The 16,394-nt window shown below is 48.1% G+C and overlaps 1 protein-coding gene and 1 pseudogene across 1 annotated transcript in view; one reads left to right on the top strand and one right to left on the bottom strand.

Annotated features, from left to right (window-relative positions):
- Positions 1-16,394, bottom strand: part of LOC140458864 (uncharacterized) — an 861,596-nt gene that overhangs the window by 384,977 nt on the left and 460,225 nt on the right. The gene's annotated exons all lie outside the window — the stretch shown is intronic.
- LOC140458863 (uncharacterized) lies at positions 8,070-15,561 on the top strand (annotated as a pseudogene).

Raw genomic sequence — 16,394 nt, 5'->3', positions numbered from 1 at the left:
TTGGTCTCCTCCATCTGGCCTTTTGGTGTCACTCAAGCTTGATTTTTTTTCCTTTTGAGGATTCTCTATGTTGTATTAGCCACCTAAATTTACCCCTGCCCCACCAGCTGAAACCTCTCTCCCTCTGAACTGACTGCACTCCATGCTCTCAGGCTCATTCTCGGTCTCTGTGGATAATCTCCACTTAGTTGCTGCATGTTTCCCCTTTCCCTTACCCCATCCTTCCCTTCAGCATATAATCTATCTTTTCCTGGCTATTATCAGTTCTGATGGCGGTTCACTGGATTCGAAACATTGCCTTCACTTTCTCTCAATAGATGCTGCCAAACCTGCCCAGTTTCTCCAGCAATTACCAAAAGAGAAAATGCTGGAAAATCTCAGCAGGTCTGGCAGCATCTGTAAGGAGGGAAACAGCTGATGATTCGAGTCTAACTGACCCTTTTTCAAAGCTGCCAGATCTGCTGAGATTTTTCAGCATTGTCTCTTTTGGTTTCAGATTCCAGCATCCGTAGTAATTTGCTTTTCGCCAGCAATTACTATTTTTATAAACAGCAAGTTATTGCTTTCCCAGTCACCCTCTGGTCAAGATGTTAGTGTTGGTCATACATCTTCTGGTCTGATTCGACAAACTTGCTGACTATTTCCCCCAGGACTCAACTTTCACATTAGTGTCTGACCCAGGTTTGCACAGCTCTTTGTAATCTTCAGCTCACAATCTATTTCTGGGCCTGCTCTGAGATTGATCTTATCTGTCTGCCCTCCTGCCTCTCAGTGCAATCCTTGTTACAATGTCCTGCCAAGTCTCATTTTTTTATCCATCTGTGGGACATGGACATTGCTGACAGGACGGCATTTATTGACCTCCTGAGTTCCCCTTGAAAAGATGGTGCTGAGCTGCCTTATCGAACCACTGCAAGTCACATGTAGATTAACCCACAATGCTCTAAGGGAGAGAATTCCCATAATGTGACCCAGAGACAGGGAATTTTAGCGAAATATTTCCAATTAAGGACAGTGAGTGGCTCGGAGGCAACACTCAAAGAGTGGGGTTCCCAAGTATCTGCTGCCCTTGTCTGTTTAGATGGGAAGTGGTCATGGGTTTAGAAGGTGCTGTCTCAGGATCTTGGCAAATTTCTGCAATGCATCTTGTACATGGAACACACTGCTGCTACTGAATGTTGATAGTGGAGGGAGTGGATCCCTGTGGATGTGGAGCAATCAAGTGGGCCCCTTTCTCCTGGATGGTGTCAAGCTTCTTGAGGGTTGTTGGAGCTGCACCCATCCAGACAAGTGGGGAGTATTCCATCACACTCCAGATTCGTTCCTTGTAGATGTTGGACAGGTTTTGGGGAGTCAGGAAGGGAATTACTCACTGCAGTATTCCAAGCATCTGCCCTGCTCTTGTAGCCACTGTGTTTATGTAGTGAGCCCACAATGTTGATTCAGCTACTGGAACATCATTGAATGTCAAGTGGCAGGAATTGTGATCACTGTATCCAAAACGCTTTCTTACTGAAAGGTCAGTCACCTGACCAGGCTCATTTGCCAATACAAGGTCGAGTAGAGACCCTCCTCTAGTTGGACTATCAACATACTGTTTCAAAACAATATCTTGGATGCAATTAACAAATTCTGCCCCATCTGAGCTTCTTGCTCTAAGGATGTACCAGTCAATATTGGGGAAGTGAAAGTCACTCACTCTGACAACTCTGTTTTTATTGCATCTTTCCATAATCTGCCTATGTATTTGTTCCTCAATGTCTCAGTGGCAGTTCAAGGATTTACAGTATAATCCCATTAGAGTGATATCTGAGCTTTACCCATACTGCCTCAGTGGATGAGCCTCCACTATGTCCTCTCTGAGTGCAGAGTAACAACATTCTCCATGATCAGTAATGTCATTCCTCTGTGTCTTCTACCTCCTTCTCTATCTTGTCTAAAACAACAAAACCCTAAAATGCTGAGCAGACAGTCCTGCCCCTCCCTCATCCAACTCCAGTATTGGCCCCTATATCATAGTCCCATATACTGATCCAGGCTCGAAGCCCATCTGCCTTCCCTATGATGCTCCTAGATGTTGAAATAAACACACTTCAGCCCATCAGTCCCATCATGTTCATTTACCTGTCTCTGCCTGCCCTTTCTTTCTGATTTCCTGGTCCTAGCATCTACCTTCTCCCCAATCCTTCCATTTCCTGACCTGCTGTTCTGGTTCCTAGCCCCCTGCCACTCCAGTTGAAACCCTCCTGAGTCGCACTAGTGAACATCCCTGTGAGGATATTGTTTCCCCTCCAGTTTAGGTACAACCTGTCCTTCTTGTACAGGTCAGCCCTGCCACAGAAGAGGTCCCAATGATCAAAGACCCTGAAACCCTGTCCCCTGCACCAGCGACTTAGCCACACATTCCTCTGTCCTATCTTGTATTCCTTGCCTCACTAGGATGTGGCACTGGTACGATCTCAAGGATTACTACCCTCAAAGTCTTGCTTTTCAGCCTCTTTCCTAACTCCCTGTACTCACTCCTCAGGACCCCATCCCTCTTCCTACCCGTGTGCACAATGACTCTGTCTGCTGACCCTCCCCTTTAAGGATGTCATGCAGCTGCTCAGAGACCCTGTCACCAGGGAGGGAACACACCATCCTGGAGTCTCCAACACAGCCAGAGAAATGCCTGTCTGTGCCCCAAACTCGCAAGTCCCCTCCAACTATCACTCCCTTGGACTCTGTCCACCCCTGGTTTACAGCAGAGCCAGTTGTAGTGCCCCAGGCCTGGCTGCTGCTTTTATCCTCCCCCCGAAAGGCTATCCCTCCCAACAGTAACCAAAACAGTAAACCTGTTAGAGAGGGGAATAGTCACAGGAGACTGGTGTAGCACCTGCCTTCCTCTCCTGGAGGGTGAGGTGTGACTCCAACCAGGAGAATGGAGGCCTGCAGATGTTGGAGATCAGATTCGAGAGTGTGGTGCTGGAAAAGCACAATAGGTCAGGCAGTATCCGAGAAGCAGGAGAATCGATGTTTCGGACATTAGCCTGACGTAGGGCTTGTGCCTGAAACGTTAAATCTCCTGATCCTCGGATGCTGCCTGACCTACTGTGTTTTTCCAGCACTGCACTCTCGACCATGACTCCAACCAGATGAGAATATGCCCCATGATACCCATTGGTTCCAGTTTAGCCAAGGTTCCTTTGATGCCACGCTCGTTCAGATGTGGACTTGATGTTATGAGCTGTTCCTCTCTCTCCACCCCTGGAATTCTTTGTCCATGTTTTAACCAAGGTTCTAATGAGTTCCACACCAATGACCCTGGAGGGGCCCAAACTGGGCATCACTGAACAGCTTATTGGTGAGCAGGTGCTGTTTGATAGAAGATTCCCTCACTTTGTTGATGCAGAGGAGACTGATGGGACACTATTTGGCTGGGTTGGATTGATCCTGCCTTTTGTATACCTTGGCAATTTTTGATTGCAGTGTGATAGCTCCACTGGAACAGACTGACTAGGGGAGGAGAATGTTCTGGAACACAAGTCTTCAGAAGGATTGAAGTTACTGGATTAATTTCGGATAACTGGTCAGCATGGGCGAGTTGGACCAGAGTATCCATTTCCATGGTGTACGTCTGTGTGACTCTCTGACTCTGAACATTGTCAGGGCCCACAGCCTTGACACTATCCACTGCCTCCCACAGTGTCTTGATATGACGTGGAGTGATTAAAATTGGCTGAAGATTGGTACCTGTGATGTTAGTGGCCTCTATAGGAGGCTGAGATATATTACCCGCTGCCAATCTGGCTGAAGGTTGTGAGAAATAAGACCATAAGACCATTAGAGATAGGAATGGAAGTAAGGCCATTCAGGCCATCGAGTCCACTGTGCCATTCAATCATGGCTGATGGGTGTTGAAACTCCACTTACCCACACTCTCCCTTTATCCCGGAATTCCTTGCAAGATTAAGAATTTATCAAGCTCTGCCTTGAAGCCATTTAATGTCCCAGCCTCCACTGCGCTCCGCGGCAATGAATTCCACAGGCCCACCACTCTCTGGCTGAAGAAATGTCTGCTCATTTCCATTCTAAATTGACCCCTCTAATTCTCAGGCTGTACCCATGGGTTCAAGTATCCCTGCCTAACGGAAACAATTTCCCAGTGCCCACCCTTTCTTAGCCATGAATTGTCTTATAAGTTTCTATTAGATCTCCCCTCAACTTTCTGAACTCTAACAAATACAATACCAGGATCCTCAACTGTTCATCGTATGTTAGGCCTCGCATTCCAGGAACGTTCGTGTGAATCTCCGCTGGACATGCTCCAGTGCCAGTGTATCCTTCCTGAGGTGTGGGGCCCAACAGTGGGCACAGTATTCGAAATGGGGACGAACCAGAGCTTTATAAAGTCTCAGTCGTACAACACTGCTTTTACCTTCCAAGTTTCTTGAGATAGATTACAATATTACATTTGCTTTCTTAACCAAAGAACCTGTACCGGCATCCTGCGATCCCTTTCTACTTTGGCTTTATGAATTTTCTCACCTTTTATAAAATAGCCCAGGCCTGTTTTTTTTTGCCAAAGTGCAAGACCTTGCATTTGCAAATACTTCAGTCTTGTCTTTTTCCGTGATGTGTTGTGCTCTTCCATCATTGAGGATAAGGATACTTGTGCAGCCTCTTCCTCCAATGAGTTTTTAAAATCTCGTCCCCCACATTTTACGACTCGACACGGCAGGACTGCTTAGTAAAGCTTAGAGCTGGTCCCGTCATTGTGGCATCACTTAACTCTGTCCATTTCTTGCTCCTTGTGCTATTTGTTAAGCAAGTAGTCCTTTTTGGTAGCTTGACACTCACTAGTCACTCAGTCTCTCTGCTAATGTTCCTCTTCATCTGTTCCTTTGCAGTCACTGCCTTTGCTCATGATGCCCTTTGACCTATCATCCTCCAGTCACTCTCACTGTGATTCTTCCATTTCTCTCACTGTACATTCTATGCCCCTCCTGAGGTTCCTCTTGATCACTCAGCCATCATTTACACCTTGATTATTTTCCCATTTCTCTCTCACTACTGACTCCCTCTCTCGGTGAATGTAATCTTTGGTCACTAACTGTTCCTTCCTCTCTCTGCTGATGTTCTTCTCTGTCTCTGAGTCAACACTGACTGGCTCTGCTCATGTTTCCTCTTGGTCTCTCCCTTTACACGTATGGTCGCTATTATTTCTTCTTCAACACTCAAACCCTCTGTTGATATTCCTCTTGGTTTCTCACTCTACACTAACATTGCTGATTTTCTGCTTGTTCTCAATCTGACCCCATTTTCAATGTGGAAGTGTTTTTTATCTCTCAGCATCCACTCATTCTCATTACTGATTTATCAAGTCTCCCATTTTGCACTCACTCTTCCTGCTGATGTTTCCGTTAATCTTTCACTCTGCGAACTTGTTCTGCTGATTTATCTCCTGATTCTCTTTTTGCACTTCTGATCTTGAACAATGATCCTCCAAATCTCCCACTGACTCCTCCCACTGTTTCTGTTTCCTTCCCTTTCTGTCTCTCCGTCTCTGCTGATGTTCCTGTGAAGCCCCCATTTCACTGTCGATCCCATGTGCTGATGTGACTTGTTGTCTCTCGTTCTACACGTAATCCCTTTGCTGACGTTCTTGTTGGCCTCTCACTGTGCACTCCCTTTCTCTACTGACATTCATTTGGTCTCACTGTGTATTCACTTTCCATAGTGACGTTTCACTTGACTCACATCGCACTTAATCTTTCTGCTGATGTTACCCTTGGTCACTCATTCTCTGTGCTGTCTCTCCACTGATGTTTGTCTTGATGTCTCACTCTGTGTTCACTCTCACTCTCTCTGTTGAGAATCCTGTTCGTCTCTCACTTGACAATCAGTGCATTTGGATAAAGCTCCTAAAATATATGTTTGTGTCTGTCCCTTTCACTGCTGGGTTTGGAGCTGTTCAGAATCACACGATTCTCTCCCTCTGCTCTGAAATATGGTGTGGAATATGCAGCTGCTCAGTATCTTTCATGTACAACTAACCAACTTGTTCTTCTCTAATTCTTGCCCTTATTCTGGTGCCCCCATGGATCTCCTTTCCAGTCTCGATGTGCTGCCTCTCTCGATGCTCAGCACACATTCCAGATTTCCCTTTCAATAAATGCCAGTTTTGTTACTCCATCCCTGCTGCTCTGTCTGAGCCCATCTGTCTTGCTTTGCTGCCTGGCACTGCATCATTTGGATGACTCTGCTGATCTCAGGAAAGCAACGATTGAATGGAGACTGACACCTGTGCAAGTTCATGCATTGCAATTCATTATTCTGATTTATTTTATTGAAGTCCAGTGTCTAAAGAATGGCAAGCCTTGTCCCTATATTAACAATGTGATACACTGTAACTGATACAATCAGTTTTCCAAGAGCACATTTACAAATCTCTGTCCAGGTCCCAATAACACGGTTGCTTTGCTCACATTCTCATGTCTCTGTTTATTTCCCTTGCACAGTTAACATGATAGCTGTTGGGATCCTAACCCGGGGAAGATGTGGCCTCTCCAAATGTGTTTCTCGATACTTGGTGGCCATGGCAGTGGCAGACCTTCTGGTGATTATCCTGGACGTGATACTGCAGCATATTCCACGGACCTTTCATGAAGAATTTTATCAGCTGCGGTACTCCATTCGTGTGTGTAATATTCATGCCGTCCTGAGTTATGCAGCCACTGATTGTTCTGTCTGGTTCACTGTGACTTTTACTTTTGATCGATTTGTGGCAATTTGCTGTCAGAAGTTGAAAAGTCGATATTGCACTGAGAGAACTGCAGCTGTGGTGCTGGGAACAGTGACTGCCCTCAGTTGTATAAAGAACATTCACTGGTACTTTATGTTATCAGGTGAATATACTTTCTTGAGCCTCAGTGCATTTTGTCATTTCAGGGACACCAATGAGACATCACATTTCTGGATAATGATTCAGTTCCTTCACCATCTTGTGACCCCTGGGGTCCCATTCATTCTGATCCTGCTGCTAAATATTTTCACTGTCGGACACATTCTCAGGAGCAGCAGAGCACGGAGACGACTCCGGGTTCAGGGCAGTGGGGAATGTCCCAAAGATCCAGAGTTGGCCAGTCGAAGGAAATCTATTATTTTAATGTTTGCACTCTCTGCAAATTTCATCCTTTTATGGTCAATATATATGGTGTATTCCATATGGGACAGAATGCTGTATTTTGGAAATGTGATGATTTATCTGGACAGTTTTGTTGACATATTGGGTTCGATGTTGCAGCTCCTGAGCTGCTGCACAAACACTTTTATTTATGCTGTCACCCAGACCAAGTTCAGACAGCAGTTGAAACAAATGTTTATTTGTTCATTTACTTTAGTTTTTCAAATCAGTAAATAATAATAACTTCAGCTGTAAGGGAATCTGGCAACATTGTACTTAATTTCACATCTCCAGCTTGTCAATGGTCCTGTAGCTATGTCCTACACCATGTCGTGTGTTCTGCTGCCCTCATTATAATTCACTCTGGGAAAGGAGTGGAACTGTAGGGGGTAGTGTAATTTTTAAACGGTTAGCTGCCTTTTAGTCTTTTCTACCTCATAGTAAACACAAGCAGACACTCGAAACTGTTGCCGGACCTCCCCCACGTTTATATGAATGAAACAGTTGTAACAGCTTTCCTCGATAGTTGAGAGGCCGCCCTTAACCACAGTTGTACAACATCATCCATATAAGGGAAGAATGGGAAGCTCAAACACTGATTGGCCAAGTGAATGATAAAAGAATCGCAGGCACCAGAACCCAAAAAAGGAAAACAGTGCGGAATCCGAGCACTCGTTGGTCAAGGCAGCAGTAGTAAACCCAGCCCACATATACATGTATATAATGTGTGGAGATTACTATGCTTGTGTGTGTGTACCTTTGGGAACAGCACCCGACTTTGCAAAGTTGAATGAAAAGTTTTGGACTGACTCCTCCGTGTCTTTGTTCCTGGGAAGGGAAATGAAAAGTGCCGTAGATGGGGCTGGATAGCTACCTATCTCGCACAATTGGGGGCTCGTCCAGGATGAAAGAATTATTGCCGGGGGGGGCAGTCTCTTCGGCTCACGGATCAAGCCTGATTACAACAAAGACGCGTCTAGTATATATTTATACTTCTCACTGATCGGCTTGGTCCGTTGGCCGTCGGCCAAGGGACGATGTGACCCGGCTCATTTAAAAATAATTTTGAATCCTGGAAAAGGAACACACGGACGAGTGCTGGGACGACCGGTTAGTGACTATACACGGGGGTACACACATTTAAAAAGGCCAGACAACTCCGTGCACGGATCAAGGTAAGAGATTCTTTTGTTCTTCCTTGTTGGCCGCGTGGTTTTGACGGTCATCTGTGAAAACGCTTTGGGCGTTTAAGACCAGGACTGAAGATAAACCACGGGAAATTGTGGTTTTGACGGTCATCTGTGAAAACGCTTTGGGCGTTTAAGACCAGGACTGAAGATAAACCACGGGAAATTGTGGTTTTGACGGTCATCTGTGAAAACGCTTTGGGCGTTTAAGACCAGGACCGAAGATAAACCATGGGAAATCAGACTTCTAGATTTACTAAGGAAAAGTCAGGGAAGACTGCAAATGGGAAAGAAATACCCCCCGATAGTCCATTAGGTCGGAAGTTAAGTCTATGGACGGACAGTAGTAGAACGAAGGACTTAAAGAAAGAGACCATGATAAAATATTGTTGTTTTATATGGACCAAAGAACCTATCCGCGCCCCCTCGGTAGTTTGGCCCGAGTATGGGTCTGATGAAGACTGGGTGTGTCAAATCCTAAATGTATATGTTAACAGAAAACAACCGTTTGACCCAGAGGAGAGCAAATATGCCGCCGCCTGGTTGGCGGGAGACGGCGAGAGTCCCACGCGTCTCTATCCTCTGACTCCCCAAACAGACCCGAGGAAGCCCCATAAGTCTTGGGACATCCTCACCGACGGTTTGCCACCGTCTTCCCCGCCCCCGTATATACCACCCGCGCACGACCAGGCGTCCAGCGCGGACCTCCCTCCATCGACGGATAATTCCGAGTCCCAGCAGGCTACGACCAGTGAGGAAGGGACTGCTGGGGGGGCACAGGAGGGGGCACAGAACTCACCCCAGGCACTAGGAAATCAGTCCGACTCGAGATGCGGAGAGGTCGAGAAGAGGGATTGAGAGCTGGGAGGAGTGATAATATTGAACAGCTGAACCCCTTACGAGAGGTGCCGTTTGGGAACGAACGGACCGGGTTCATAGTACAACCTTTAAATTTTGGGGATATCCGGTAACTCCGTAATGAACTACCCCGTCTACTGGACGACCCCGTCAGTGTGGGAATACAACTGGACCAATTTCTGGGGCCCAGTATATACACATGGGCTGAACTGCAGGCCATGATGAGAATACTATTTAATTACGATGAAATTGTTATGATCCGGAATAGTGCAATGGCCATTTGGGATAGGGAGCATCAGGACGGCCCTCAGCGTGGAGAGCAGAAGTACCCCTTAGAGGACCCCCGGTGGGATCATAACGACGCGGGGGGAAGGGCCAATATGACAGACCTCAGAAGCCTTATAATCAGGGGAATCCAAACCTGCGTGCCCAAACAGCGGAATTTAGCAAAAGCATTTGAAGTTGGACAGAAAAAGGATGAATCCCCGAGTGAGTTTTTAGACCGTTTGCGGGAGTCCATGCGAAAGTATTCAGGTTTAGACCCCGATGGGGAAATAGGCAAGAGCATGCTTAAGGTGCACTTTGTGACTAAGTCATGGCCTGACATTCAGAAGAAATTACAGAAAGTGGAGGATTGGGCTGAAAAGGATGTTGCAGAATTATTACGGGAGGCACAGAAGGTGTACGTTCAGAGGGATGTAATAAGGGAGAAACATAAGACAAAAATGATGGTGGCAGCCGTACGGGAAGCTTGTAAGTCCACCGGAATGGGGGAGGGAGGTTATGGGGTGGAAAGAGGAACGTCGAAGAAAAGTTGGAGAGGGAGAGAAGCGAGACGGGGCAGAAGTGAGAGAGGAGGATCTTATGGAATTGAGCGCCCTCAGAAGGCTGGATGTTACCATTGCGGGAAACTGGGACACTTCAAAAGGGATTGTCCCGAGTTTAAAAGGGAAAGAGAAGGGAGGTAAATAAAATTGTCCAAGTACGGCACCCTGTGGTACCGAACCCATACACTATTCTGGGGCGAATCCCCCCGGACCACGGCTGGTTTAGTGTTATAGACTTAAAGGATGCCTTCTGGGCGTGTCCCCTGGACAAGGACAGTAGGGATCTTTTTGCTTTTGAATGGGAGGATCCTGATACTGGCAGAAAACAACAGTACAGGTGGACCGTACTCCCCCAAGGATTCACTGAGTCCCCGACTCTGTTCGGGCAGATTCTGGAACAATTATTGGAGGGACTAACCTTGTCCCCGGCCCTTAAGCTTATACAATACGTGGACGATCTCCTTTTATCCGGACCGGCGGAGGAGGACGTCCTACTTGGGACTAATGCCCTGTTAAATTACCTAGCTGAGAAGGGGTTAAGAGTGAGTCAGAAGAAGCTCCAATATGTCGAGAAAGAGGTTAAGTACCTGGGACACTTGATAAGCCAGGGACAGAAACGAATAAGTCTGGAAAGAGTGCGGGCAATAATCGAACTAGGCCTCCCAACGACCAAGAGGGAGTTGCAGAAGTTCTTGGGACTCTTAGGCTATTGTCGGTTATGGATAGACGACTATGCCCCCCTTACTAAAGACTTGTACCTAAAACTCATTGAGGAGGCACCCAACAGAATAAAATGGGAGAAGGAGGAGAAAAAGTTAATTGAAATCCGAAAAGGAAAATTGATGGCCGCACCTGTTTTAAGATTGCCGGATTTTAGTAAGACATTTCGCCTCTTTGTGAACTCCTGAGAGGGAACCGCTCTTGGAGTGTTGACCCAGGACTGGGGGGGTAAAAGGAAGCCCGCGGCTTTCCTGTCAAAAATTCTGGATCCAGTCTCCCGAGGGTGGCCGGAGTGTGTCCAAGTGGTGGCAGCCACGGCAAAGCTGGTAGAGGAAAGCAGGAAGTTGACTTTCGGGGCCCCCTTGACAGTCACTACTCCCCACCAGGTTAGAACTATCCTGAATCAGAAGGCCGGGAGGTGGCTGACTGACTCGAGAATTCTGAAATATGAAGCCATATTGTTAGACCGAGAAGACCTCCGAATAGAAGTCGGGGGCTGCCAGAACCCGGCGGACTTTCTTTGGAAAGGGGAAGGCGAGGAGGAACTGGAACACTGCTGTTCAGACATAATAGAGTACCAGAGTAAAGTGAGGGAAGATCTGAGGGATACTCCCTTACATGCAGGTAGGCGGTGGTACATTGATGGGTCCTCTCGAGTGATAGATGGGAAGAGACACAACGGTTATGCAGTCATTAGTGAGACTGGTTGGGAATTAGTGGAAAGTGGACGGCTACCGAATGCCTGGTCCGCACAAACGTGCGAATTGTACGACTTGCACCGGGCTCTGAGGAATTTAAAGGGAATAGCCGGGACAATCTACACTGACTCTAAGTATGCCTTTGGGGTAGTACACACCTTTGGGAAGATCTGGAAAGAAAGGGGAATGATAAATAGTAGAGGAAAGGAGTTGGTCCACGAGGAACTAGTAGCCATGATCTTGGAGGATTTGTTGCTGCCACAAGAGATTGCAGTAGTACATGTGAAAGGACACCAGAAAGACGATAAAATAGAGACCCTGGGGAATCAATTGGCAGATGAACAGGCAAAATTGGCTGGGATGGGGAAGGAAGTAATAAACTGCCTGGTAAGGATTCCACAGATATCCAAAATTACCGAAGTGCCCACGTTTACTGACAAAGAAGAAACTCTTCTCGCGTCTCTGGGGGGTACAAAGGATAGGGAAGGCAAGTGGACCTTACCCGATGGCTGCCAGCTACTAAATCGACCGTTGACGCGGGACATTATTGCCCGTTTACACCAAGGGGGTCACTGGGGCGCCCAGGCACTGTGTGATGCCTTCCTGCGCTGATATGCTCACCCTGGTCTGTACACGGTAGCCAAGCAGGTCACAGGAGATTGTATAACATGTCGAAAGATTAACAAAAGGGGGCTGCGGCAGCATGCAAGACAAGGGGGTAGGAGTCCGGCCTATAGGCCGTTTGAGTATGTTCAGGTAGATTACACGGAGCTCCCCCCCATAGGTCGCCTGAAATATCTATTAGTAGTGGTAGATCACCTGACAGGATGGGTGGAAGCTTTCCCCACTACCACGGCAACGGGCAACTCAGGTTAGCAAGATTCTACTCGAGCAAATCATCCCACGATTTGGGCTACCCCGCGCTATTGACTCTGACCAGGGGAGCCACTTCACCTCGACCGTCCTCCAGAATGTAGTGCAAGCAATGGGGATTGACTGGGATTTGCACACCCCCTGGCATCCCTCCTCCTCGGGCAAGGTCGAAAGAATGAACCAGACCATCAAAAAGCAGCTAACCAAGCTCACTAGTGAAATCGGCCTGCCTTGGACCAAATGCCTACCCCTTGCCCTGTTGCAAATTCGCACCCAGCCAAGGCGGGATTTGGGCGTCTCCCCTTTCGAAATGTTATTTGGCCTCCCGTTCCATGGGCCGAAGGGGGAACCTCCTGTATTTGAGTCTCGGGATATGTTTGTGCAAAAATATGTGGTGGCTCTGGGGTCTGCTCTATCTCGTTTACGCCAACAGGGACTTTTGGCACAGACGCCGCCCCTCGAGTTTGCGGTGCACACCGTCAAGCCGGGTCAGTGGGTCCTGATTAAAAGCTGGAAGCAACGTACCCTCGAACCAACTTGGGACGGTCCCTTCCTGGTACTTTTGACGACCGAAACGGCTGTCCGTACGGCCGAAAAGGGCTGGACACATTACACTCGAGTCAAGGGACCAGTGCCACAACCGACGGAGGACGAACGAATCTCTCTGACAAAGGCATCTAAGGAACAGAGACCCTGAGAACGAACTAATCGGACTTTGGCGAGTCTAAAGGAACTGTGCCCTCGGGCTACGGGTGTCGCGACAAAATGCGGTCAATCATATTGTTAACTTGCTATGCCATTATCCTTGGGCTGGGTCTTTGTGTGCGTGTTACCCAATTTGGCCTCTGGTTAAAACAAGCAGAGGACCGTCAGTGGTTCACCATCTCCGTGCTTGCCAACCAATCAACACAGACACTTAGCTTAGACCTATGTGAGTTGGTGCCCTGTAGGACTAAAAGTCAACTGAATCAAACTAAGCAGAATCTAGAGAGAGAAAGGGGATTCCAGGGTCAGACGTTAGTATTACAATTGTATGGTAGGGAAGGCCTAAATAGGCCTCCAGCCCCCGGGGTCCAGGCTATGGTGTCAGTTGTCCGTGATCCCATCACCCCTGGACGGGATTGTGGGCAGAATCAGTGCAATCCGCTCTATCTGACCATAAAGAACTTGGAAAAGAACGAGGCGAGACTTAATAGAACAATACTGGGTATTAGAGTTGGGGGCCAGGCAGGATGGGGGGGGAATGCAGCTGTGCTGCACGTATATCACGGTCATTGAAGCTGAGTCTGGGGGCTCATCCACCACTGATAAGCAGGAAAAGATTAGAATAATTGAGACAACGGATTTGGAAAAGACCTTTGAAATAGAAACGGGATACGGGGAGGCGAATGCCTGGATGGAATGGGTCAAATATACTGTGAGGAGCATGAAAAAGAGTGATTGCTACGCATGCACGAGTGCCCGCCCTAACCCTCAGGTGGTCCCATTCCCGCTGGGATGGGAGAAACACCCACGAGCCATGGACTGCATGATAAGGCTGTACCAGGACCGAGAGGCCTGGAACGACCCCACTTGTCGACCCTTGAGTTTGAAGTTTCCCCCCGTCAGGTCTGAGGGGGCGCCCCGCCCGCCATCATTCTCAGGGGTAACGGGTACGCACCAGGCCTGCGTCTCTCGGACGGGACTACAGTGGGACGACGATGTGGGGACATTTGACAAGTGCAGCGGATCAATCCGGCTGGTCAATGAAACTACCGGGGGCGGGAATTACTCCCACATTCATGTACCTAGGGCAGACCTCTGGTGGTACTGTGGTGGGAGGGTTCTGCGACCAACCCTGCCCCAAAAATGGACGGGCACTTGTGCGATCGTTCAATTGGCCATCCCATTCACCCTGGTATTCGAAAAACAAGAGCGACCCCGTTCTAGTGGAAGAACTGAGAGAGCTTTGGAGACCTCTTTTGATGATAACATATATTTAGATGCCATAGGGGTCCCCAGGGGTGTTCCTGACGAATACAAGGCTAGGAACCAGATAGCGGCGGGTTTTGAGTCGTCACTGTTTTGGTGGGTGACTATCAATAAGAACGTGGATTGGATTAATTATATTTACTACAATCAGCAGAGGTTCATTAATTATACCCGGGATGCAGTGAAAGGAATAGCAGAACAACTGGACGCCACGAGTAGGATGGCGTAGGAAAATAGGTTGGCCTTAGACATGATGTTGGCAGAGAAGGGGGGTGTTTGTGTCATGATAGGCACTCAGTGCTGCACTTTCATCCCCAACAACACAGCCCCTGATGGGTCCATCACCCGCGCCCTGGATGGACTCACCACATTGGCGGACGAACTGGCCGAAAACTCGGGCATCGACTCTGGCCTCACGGACTGGTTGGAAGCTTGGTTCGGTAAATGGACGGGGGTGGTCGTTCCCTTTCTTGTCTCATGTATAGTGGTGGCAGGGGTACTCACTGCCCTTGGGTGTTGCGTTATTCCCTGTGTCCGGGGATTAACTCAACGACTGATCGAAACCGCCCTTACTAAGAAAGATGTTCCCTATGGGCAGGTTGAACGAATAAATCTCGAGATGGAACAACGTGAATCCCTCTTGGGCGGGGGTAGTATTAGAGAAGGGCAGTTTGATGAACAAGCTCGGGAGTTATTAAATGCCCTGGAGAAGAAACTTACGGTTGAAAAATTACAGGCCGTAAGAAAAGACACGGGGGATTTGTAGGGGGTAGTGTAATTTTTAAACGGTTAGCTGCCTTTTAGTCTTTTCTACCTCATAGTAAACACAAGCAGACACTCGAAACTGTTGCCGGACCTCCCCCACGTTTATATGAATGAAACAGTTGTAACAGCTTTCCTCGATAGTTGAGAGGCCGCCCTTAACCACAGTTGTACAACATCATCCATATAAGGGAAGAATGGGAAGCTCAAACACTGATTGGCCAAGTGAATGATAAAAGAATCGCAGGCACCAGAACCCAAAAAAGGAAAACAGTGCGGAATCCGAGCACTCGTTGGTCAAGGCAGCAGTAGTAAACCCAGCCCACATATACATGTATATAATGTGTGGAGATTACTATGCTTGTGTGTGTGTACCTTTGGGAACAGCACCCGACTTTGCAAAGTTGAATGAAAAGTTTTGGACTGACTCCTCCGTGTCTTTGTTCCTGGGAAGGGAAATGAAAAGTGCCGTAGATGGGGCTGGATAGCTACCTATCTCGCACAGAACCAGCACAGGTGTTCTTGTGAGTATGGTCTTCGAATCCTACCACTTCCTCCAGACCAAAAGGGTAGCCATGGCCACCCGTATGGGCCCCAGCTATGCCTGTCTCTTTGTTGGCTGCGTGGAACAGTCCATCTTCCGTAGTTACACTGGCACCACTCCCCACCTCTTCCTCCGCTAGTTTGATGACTTCATTGGCGCCACCTCGTGCTCCCGCAAAGAGGTTGAGCAATCCATCAACTTCACTAACACTTTCCACCCTGACCTTAAATTTACCTGGACCATCTCTGACACCTCCCTCCCCTTCCTGGACCTTCCGTCTCCAATAATGACAACCGATTTGACACTGACATTTTTACAAGACCACCGAAACCAACAGCTGCCTGGATTAAATCTCTTCCCATCCTGCCTCCTGCAAAAATGATATCCCGTATTCCCAATTCCTCCGCCTCCGCCGTACCTGCTCCAAGAAGGACTAGTTTCACCACAGAACATGCCAGATGGCCTCCTTCTTTACAGACCGCAATTTCCCTTCCCACATGGTTAAAGATGCATCGCGTCGACATCCTGCACCTCCACCCTCAGACCACACCCCTCCAACCGTGGATAGAACCCTTCCACTCTACCAACCTTCGCATAAACCACATCATCCGCCGACATTTCCGCCAGCTCCAATTGGACCCCACCACCAGGGATATATTTCCCTCCCCAACCCTTTCCGCCTCCCGCAAAGACTGTTCCCTCCGTGACTACGTGTTCAAATCCATGCCCCCCAACAACCCAACCTCCCATCCTGGCACCTTCCCCTGCCACCGCAGGAATTACAAAACC

This window comes from Chiloscyllium punctatum, chromosome 34, assembly GCF_047496795.1.
Source record: "Chiloscyllium punctatum isolate Juve2018m chromosome 34, sChiPun1.3, whole genome shotgun sequence".
Classification (NCBI taxonomy): domain Eukaryota; kingdom Metazoa; phylum Chordata; class Chondrichthyes; order Orectolobiformes; family Hemiscylliidae; genus Chiloscyllium; species Chiloscyllium punctatum.
Note: the sequence above shows the minus strand (reverse complement) of the source record. Positions and strands in the feature narration are given on the sequence as shown.